Source organism: Phyllobates terribilis, unplaced genomic scaffold, assembly GCF_046119375.1.
Source record: "Phyllobates terribilis strain yellow unplaced genomic scaffold, ASM4611937v1 Scaffold_6416__1_contigs__length_44669, whole genome shotgun sequence".
Taxonomy (NCBI): domain Eukaryota; kingdom Metazoa; phylum Chordata; class Amphibia; order Anura; family Dendrobatidae; genus Phyllobates; species Phyllobates terribilis.
The window spans coordinates 26,854-35,787 of record NW_027369159.1 but is presented as its reverse complement, the minus strand read 5'-3'; the positions used below and the strand labels follow the sequence as shown (position 1 = coordinate 35,787).

The window sequence follows — 8,934 nt, the reverse complement described above, 5'->3', positions numbered from 1 at the left end:
CGGTTTTGACTCTGTAAACGCGTTTCCTCCTCGGCTTCTAGCGTACTTTGGCGACTTCGCATCCGACGCCTCGTAAGCTTCATTATGTTGCCCAAATGAGTGAAAACGCCCCTTTTTGCCGTCTTAAGTGCTCCTTTGGCTCCATCAAGATTGCGCCTATCAAGTTCCCCCACACTTAGATCTTGCTCGTCCTCGAGTAAGCTTGAAGGCCTGGGCGACCAGGGGATAACTCAAACTCTCCAACCATGCATCCAAAAATCTCTCTCTAGCACCTGTTTTCAACAACGACAACAAAGACTCCGACCCTACAAGAGACTACCCAAAAAGAGGAAACCAAACATGTTGCACACACCCCCTTCTTTGCATGTTCCGGATCCTACGCAAGCACATTCACAATAGATCTAAAAAGTATGAAATGGTTGTCTTAGTCCAAATGATATATGCATGAAAATTATGTTAAATTATACCAAAGACATTTTCTCTTCCTAGCATGCATCATCCAATGATAGAAAAATATAAGTTCCTAAACTCAAATACCAAACATGCCCTCACGAATTCATGCTCTATCCTTAAATGGCACTCTAAAAACATGCAAACACATCTAAGACTAACCACAGGGCAAGGTGCGAAACAAATCAAGAGACGTTCATAAGTCACAAAATCTACTTTGTATTTTTTTTGGGGACCCGGACGTTTTTTGAACCGGCCCAATACTATAAGACTTTTTCACATAGCCATCTGAGGATCGAAACCTCAGTGCTGTTTCAACCTCGGATATCGCGTGCTCATCAAGCAAACGTTAGAAGTTTTCTTTTTTTAAGCACTAAACACTACGTCGTGTTCTTTGCATGCTTTTATTTAGTGAAATTTATTTTTTTTCCTTTCAATAATGTGACAATTTCCCGTCTCAATCAAGTGTTATGCAAAAACCTTAGCACCTAGGGCTTCGAAAAAGACATATAAGCAAGTTCTAAAGCAAACACCCAAAGAAGAGCACTCCTAAGTGACAACACGCCTAAGTAATGAGAATCGGTCCATACATAGTCCTATCAAAGTCCGCATGGTCCAAATAAATGTCCACAGCATAATAAAACACTATCATCATCATAATTCATTTCCAACCTCGAAGAACCAAAACATATTCAAAAGATCCAAAACATACACACTCGTATGAGAACCAATCAACAATGCAAATCATGGGGTGCAACAACCGACTCAACAAAACAAAACACACCAAAAATAAGCTAAAACACAACAAAAACAAAACAAGCTAGAAAGACTCAAAAACAAACTATATGTATGTGACATGAATACCAAATCCCTCCCCCACACTTGAATCGAGCATTGTCCTCAATGTAGCAAAAGAGGACTAACAATAATAGGGAAAAGGAAAAGGTAAACGTACCTCACACATCGGGTTGCCTCCCGAGTAGCGCCTTTGTTTAACGTCGTTGGCTCGACTCCCGGCTCATCAACCATACTCGTTTGGTCCCCTTTGATTCTCCTCTCTCACAATCATATCCTTTGATAGCATGCATTTTAGTCTAGTTTAGGTCATGTTTATTTCGTCTTAGTAGAGTCGTTTTGTGTCTTTCTAGTCTTGTTTTATCTTATTTTCTTAGTTTCCCTCGTACAGTCGGTATCTACTCTTTTGTTTGATGATTACAGGTGATTTGGAGGCATTCTATTAGAGATCATGAGCGTGCGCGGAAAGGTGATCGAACAAGGAGATTAGCAAGGAAGGAACCAAGCAAAGAAGGGGCCAAAGGAAGGACGAGACAAGCCATCACGAAGTGAAGATGAGGAGCAGAAATCAGAGGGATACTCGGCCTGTTACTCGGCCGAGTATCCGCCCACGCCAACCACCACATGGAGCCACCAGAGGGATACTCGTCCTGTGACTCGGCCGAGTATCCAGACGAGTAACCCCACCAGAGCCCCAGAGACCTACTCGGCCCGTTACGCGGCCGAGTATCGTCCATGTTACTTTGATTGCATTTTCGAATGGTACGAATCGGGATACCCCTTTTGAATTCAAATTCAGTTGAAAAAGAACTATCTCGTTGAAAGGTTCTACCCATCTACCCTTTCTCAACGCCTTTCTTTAGCCAATTTCGCCAAAGACGCAATTTTTTACTCGTTTCGGATGGTAAATATTTCTCAGAACGTGGAGTGTGCTGATCTGTTCAGAATCAGACCTGTTATTAATGTGGGTATTTCTGTTTCCAGAGTAGGATCCGCGGTTAAAGCCATGAAACAGAAAATGAAAATAGGAATTGGCTTCCTTGTGCGTATTTTGCTGTAGGAGGTTGGTTTACAGGTACAACCTTTGTAACTTCATGGTATACTCATGGTTTGGTCAGTTCCTACCGAAAATGGTTGATTTTCCTTGAACTCTTTGACTTCTAGGGGGTTACTCTTTGAACTCTTTGACTTCTAGGGGGTTACTCTTTGAACTCTTTGACTTTTAGGGGGTTACTTTTGGGGAGGACATTTAGAGTAGAATAAAAGGGGGTTTTGAGAGCTTGTTTAGGGGGAATCAATCCATCCATACTCCCTCTCTATCTCTCTATTGTTAATTTCAAGACCTAGCTTTTGCTATTTTGTGAAGATTGTTGAAGGCTTTTCAAGAATTGGTGCTCTAAGTTCTAGATCGAATCAAGTATATCTCTTATTCTCTTCTATATTTATGAATCTCTTTATTCTTATGGAGTTTTTGATTGATTATCTCATTATGCATAGCTAGATCTATTGTTCTAGGATTGGGGTGATCCCAACAATGAATTGATAGATTATCTTCTTGTGTTTGTCTTTGAAAGCATGGAATCTTGTTTGATTTAATTTTAGGGTTCTTATTGACGTCGAGATTATCAATTAGAATTTCTATTAGGTTGAGTCTCAAAGGAGATACCTATAGATTTCAATTAGACACGACATGAGTCTGAAAGGAGATTGTTTGTGTTGGATTTCCTAGAATTGAACCCGAATAAACTTGTTTGTTCTTGTGGAGATATAAGTAATCATAGAAACCTAGGTTAGGTTGGACTTAATTGAGCACGAAAGTGGATGTTAACCCGGTCTAGTTCTAGTTTCTAAGCGCCTATTAGTCTTTCCTTGATTAACTTTGCACGAAAGTGATTGTTGGTTGGAGTTTAGATATGTCTACTATTGTCTGAAAGGAATTCGTAGATACATTAGATTGCTTACCATCAAACGAGTCCATGATAATCTTTGATAAATGCATCTTGTAATCTATTAAGGAGTTGTTGTGGTGATCCTTGATCCTAGATATTTCCCATCCATATATTTTTCCGAAGTTGTGTTTTCCTAGTTTTCGTAGCATAATTACCAAATCCCCTTATTACGACTTAGTTTACTAGTTTGGTTGCAAAAAATACTACTTTGTCCTCGTGGGAACGACACTTGAAAAGCTACAATTGATCTCATACGCTTGTGGGTAGGTTTAGCCCTATCAAGTTTTGGCGCCGTTGCCGGGGACATTAGCTAGTATTAGTTGTATCCTACGACTGGTTCGACTAAGTCTCTTGTGTTATTTGATCCTTTTCTCTTGTCTTTGATCTCAGGTTTGTTATCCTCTCATGCGGAGAGCCTTAAGCACTAATAATCTCAACGACTTGATCCCGAACCTGAACGTTCTTTTCACTTGAGAAGAAGACAACAACGTGATCTAATTGAACAAGAGATGGCTCAAGAAGGCAATGGAGATCCGCCGAATAATGCCCTAATTCAACCACGTATGACTTTAGGTGACTATGTGACACCTAATCACCGAGGGCAAGTTTCTGGTGTGGTTCGACCTCCCGTGACCGCTCGTAACTTTGAGCTCAAACCTTCCTTGATAAACATGGTTCAACAAAATCAGTTTGGGGGTTTGCCGTCCGAGAATCCGCACCTACATTTGGCCACTTTCACCGAGCTTATGGATACTGTGAAGATCCACGAAGTGAGTCAAGATGCACTCTTCTTGCGCACATTCTCATTCTCTCTACGAGATAGAGCAAAGGCTTGGTATAATGCTATACCTCTTGGCTCCGTTATCACTTGGGATGAGTTAGCCAGTGCTTTTCTCACCAAATATTTCCCTCCTAAGAAGACAGCTGAGATGAGAAATCAGATTTTAGCCTTCTAGATGAAAGATGCTGAATCTCTATTTGAAGGATGGGAAAAGTTCAAGGAATTGTTGATGTTGTGCCCTCATCACGGTCAAGAGAAGTGGACTTTGCTACACGTCTTCTACAATGCAGTTGACAGTTCTACCAGACTCATAATTGATGCTTCAGCTGGAGGTAGAATAATGTCAATGGATTTTGAGGAAGCATGGAATTTGATCGAAGATACCGCACAACATTCTCATTATTATAATGATGCTCGGTCACATCCTAAGAAAGCGGCCGGGATGTATGAGGTGAATGCTGAAACTCACCAACAAGCTCAGATAGATGCTATGCAGCAAGAGATCAAGAGGTTGACTTTGGCGATTCAAAAATCTAAAGCGAATGGGGCCGGATCATCCTCTTGAGATAGGTCTAGTCTGGTTTGTCAGTTTTGTGGAGAGGGTGACCATACTATTTCATCATGCCAACAATTCGGTGCTCAAGGTGAAGCACAAGGGGAGGTGAACTACATGAACAACTTTAATCGGGGTTCGAGGAATGATCCATATTCCAACACCTCTAACCCCGATTGGAGGAATCACTCTAACCTCCCTTGGGGAGGAAATCAAGCTTCTCAGCGATACCCCCTAGTTTCCAACCAAGACCCCCTCCACAACAACATCAAGAGCGTTCTCAACCATCCGATGAGTCTACGCTTCAGCTGATTATGAAGGAGCTACAGAACATAAACAAGAAACTGGATAGTCATGATAGCTTGCATGCTCAATATGCCAAGAATGCTCCTAGACCCCATGGTCATCTTCCGGGCCAAACTAAGGCCAATCCAAAAGGGCAAATCAATGTTGTGTCCTTGAGGAGTAGAAGGCCACTTGAAGATCCTAAAGTGGTAGATCTTAAGAAGAAAGGTGTTGCTATTGATGATCCCGAGGAAGCTAAGGTTCAAGAGAAAGAGGAGAAGGAAGAGCCTAAGTATGTGCCACCACCACCTTACAAGCCTCCTCTTCCTTTCCTACAAAGGAGAGCCCAAGCTCACCTAGAACACCAATTTGGCAAATTTGTGGAGGTGTTGAAGAAACTTTGCATCAACATTCCCTTCACCGAAGCTCTCAAGCAAATGCCAACCTATGTGAACTCTTTGAAGGAGATCCTATCCAAAAAGAGGAACCTTGATGACTACCACACCATTGCTTTGAACCAAGAATGTAGCGCTATCATCCAAAACAAGTTGCCCCCTAAGCTTGAAGATCCGGGCAACTTTAGTGTTCCTATGGTGATAGGGAGGAGTACCTACCAGGCTTTATGTGATTTGGGTGCTAGGTGAGCATCATTCCTCTATCCATATGCAAGAAGCTTGATTTAGGAGAGCCTTGACCGGTGAAGATGACCTTACTCATGGCCGATAGATCTATAACACGCCCAATTGGTATTTTGGAGGACATTCCTATCCAGATCGGCAAGTTCTACATCCCGATTGATTTCATTGTCCTAGACATTCCCGCCGATTCTCATATTCCAATAATAGTGGGACGACCCTTCCTAGCTACCGCGGGTGCTCTTATTGATGTGAAGCAGGGTGTTCTCTCCTTCAATATTGAGGAAGAGAAAATGGAATTCAACCTTCCTAAGGTTGTGAAGCAGCCTACTTTTGAGGATGATAATTCTAGCTTGGATGTGGTTGAAAAAGCAACCCAAGAATCGTTGATGGCCATTTTGATTGATGATCCGTTTGAGTATTGCTTGATTGAGAGTGTGACCGAAGCTGACAAGCTAGAGCTACTGGCTGGTGTGCTCTTAGAATTTGAATCTAGTAATGAGGTACATGAGACCATATCTGAGACCCTATCTAGTGAAGACGTCTCCCCTATGGAGGAGACTCAAGAGGCACCAAAGTGAAGTTGAAAACTCTTCCATCCAATTTGAGGTTGAAGGAGGATCTTGATCCAGGGGATAGTGGCCATCTTCTCCGTCTACCTCATGAGGGGAGATTTTCTCTTAATGGTCGACCTCCTCCTAAACCACCTTCACAAAAGTAGTTCCTAGTAAGTATTTCTCTTCCTTTCTCTTTTTAATTATGCATTGGGGACAATGTTAGTTTTAAGCTTGGGGGAGGGGAGTATTGCATGTAGGTTGTTTAGAATTGCATTTTTTCGTTTGTTTTTTTTTTGATTTTTTTTGTTTTTGTGTCGGTTATCACTTTTCCCCTGCATGTTCCGTTGTGAGTTCTTATAATGGTGCATTGACTGTGAATCCTTTTAATATGCTTTAGTTGTTAATATTACAATTGCATTATGATAATGATATGATTGATCACACTTTTGACATTGACCTGAGCATGTGGACTTTGATTAAGATATATTGGAACGGAAACTCTAGATAATTGTCCTAGTGAGCTTGTTTGCCTTTATTGGACTACATTTGCAAAGTCCTCTTATTTCTCATGAGTGAACTCTCTTTGTTTGTTATCTCTAGAACTTGCTTCTAAATCTCTTTGAGACTGCATATAGGACTAAAAATGCATCACATTTGATTGAGACATTATATTTTTATGAGCCCATATTATCCTTGACTACCCTTGATGATATCCTTCTCTTGTAGCCCTTTGAGCCTTATAGCCTTTCTTTGTTAGCTCCACAAAAGAAATCCGAGCTTATATTTATATCCTACCTATCTAGGGGATTGAACTTCTATTTACTTGGTGTGGTTGTGAGACAAGCTTGGGGGAATGGTAGATGATGGGGTGGTTAACGATGTTTGATTATATAGTGTTGTCTTGTTGTTTATATCCAATTTTCTCCCTTCTCTTTCATCATTTTAAAAAAAATGATATATAAAAAAATGAATGAAAAAAAAGAGAAATAAGTGAAAGAGAAGAAAAGGAGCACCAAATAAACAATTTGATAGATCTTGGGTTGGGTTGTGTATTTGTGCTTATTGTAATATCACTTGAGTTGGTGTTGTTTTCATATGAAGTTCATATCTCCTAGATTGTGCACCACATGGCCAAAAATTTCATCCATGCCTTATAGAGTACCTTGGCCCCATTACAACCCCTTATATGTCTCATGATTGTGTTTTGCATTCTACCTAGCAGTGGAGATCTAGATTTGGTTGCAAGCTTATGGTAGTTAATATTCAAAGTTGAGTTATAACATTGAGTGAAACACATACCTACATATATGAGTGAGAGTGACATGTTCTATTAATCCAGTGAGATCTAGAGTTGAGGAACTAATATTTTCTTGTCATTGATTGAGAAGCATGCTAGGAAGGGATTTGTTTTCTGTTTGATCTTCCGTTGTTATCAATCATATGTCACTTGGATAGATACCTCTTTTGTATATTACTTGGATTCGTTGACATGTGCTTGCTTGGGACAGGCTAGGTTCAAGCTTGGGGGAATTTGATAGCATGCATTTTAGTCTAGTTTAGGTCATGTTTATTTCGTCTTAGTAGAGTCGTTTTGTGTCTTTCTAGTCTTGTTTTATCTTATTTTCTTAGTTTCCCTCGTAGAGTCGGTATCTACTCTTTTGTTTGATGATTACAGGTGATTTGAAGGCATTCTATTGGAGATCATGAGCGTGCGCGGAAAGGTGATCGAACAAGGAGATTAGCAAGGAAGGAATCAAGCAACGAAGGGGCCAAAGGAAGGACGAGACAAGCCATCACGAAGTGAAGATGAGGAGCAGAAATCAGAGGGATACTCGGCCTGTTACTCGACCGAGTATCCGCACACTCCAGACACCACATGGAGCCACCAGAGGGATACTCGGCCTGTGACTCGGCCGAGTATCCGGCCGAGTAACCCCACCAGAGCCCCAGAGACCTACTCGGCCCGTTACGCGGCCGAGTATCAGCCCGAGTAGCCGGCCCCTCTTCCGAAAATGGTTGATTTGCCTTGAACTCTTTGACTTCTAGGGGGTTACTCTTTGAACTCTTTGACTTCTAGGGGGTTACTCTTTGAACTCTTTGACTTCTAGGGGGTTACTCTTTGAACTCTTTTACTTCTAGGGGGTTACTCTTTGAACTCTTCGACTTCTAGGGGGTTACTTTTGTGGAGGACATTTAGAGTAGAATAAAAGGGGGTTTTGAGAGCTAGTTTTGGGTGAATCAATCAATCCATCCTCCCTCTCTATCTCTCTATTGTTAATTTCAAGACCTAGCTTTTGATATTTTGTGAAGATTGTTGAAGGCTTTTCAAGAATTGGTGTTGTAAGTTCTAGATCGAATCAAGTATATCTTTTATTCTCTTCTAGATTTATGAATCTCTTTATTCTTATGGAGTTTTTGATTGATTATCTCATTATGCATAGCTAGATCTATTGTTCTAGGATTGGGGTGATCCCAACAATGAATTGATAGATTATCTTCTTGTGTTTGTCTTTGAAAGCATGAAATCTTGTTTGATTTAATTTTAGGGTTCTTATTGAGGTTGAGATTATCAATTAGAATTTCAATTAGGCTGAGTCTGAAAGGAGATACCTATAGATTTCAATTAGACACGGCATGAGTCTGAAAGGAGATTGTTTGTGTTGGATTTCCTAGAATTGAACCAGAATAAACTTGTTTGTTCTTGTGGAGATATAAGTAATCATAGAAACCTAGGTTAGGTTGGACTTAAATGAGCACAAAAGTGGATGTTAACCCGGTCTAGCTAAGCGCCTATTAGTCTTTGCTTGATTAACTTTGCACGAAAGTGATTGTTGGTTGGAGTTTAGATATGTCTACTATTGTCTGAAAGGAATTGGTAGATACATTAGATTGCTTACCATCAAACGAGTCCATGCTAATCTTTGATAAA

The 8,934-nt window shown here is 40.7% G+C and overlaps 1 pseudogene; it reads left to right on the top strand.

The window, feature by feature from the left end:
- The first annotated feature begins 5,250 nt into the window (after window positions 1–5,250).
- On the top strand, window positions 5,251–6,029 carry LOC141250991 (uncharacterized; annotated as a pseudogene).
- The last annotated feature ends 2,905 nt before the right edge of the window (window positions 6,030–8,934 follow it).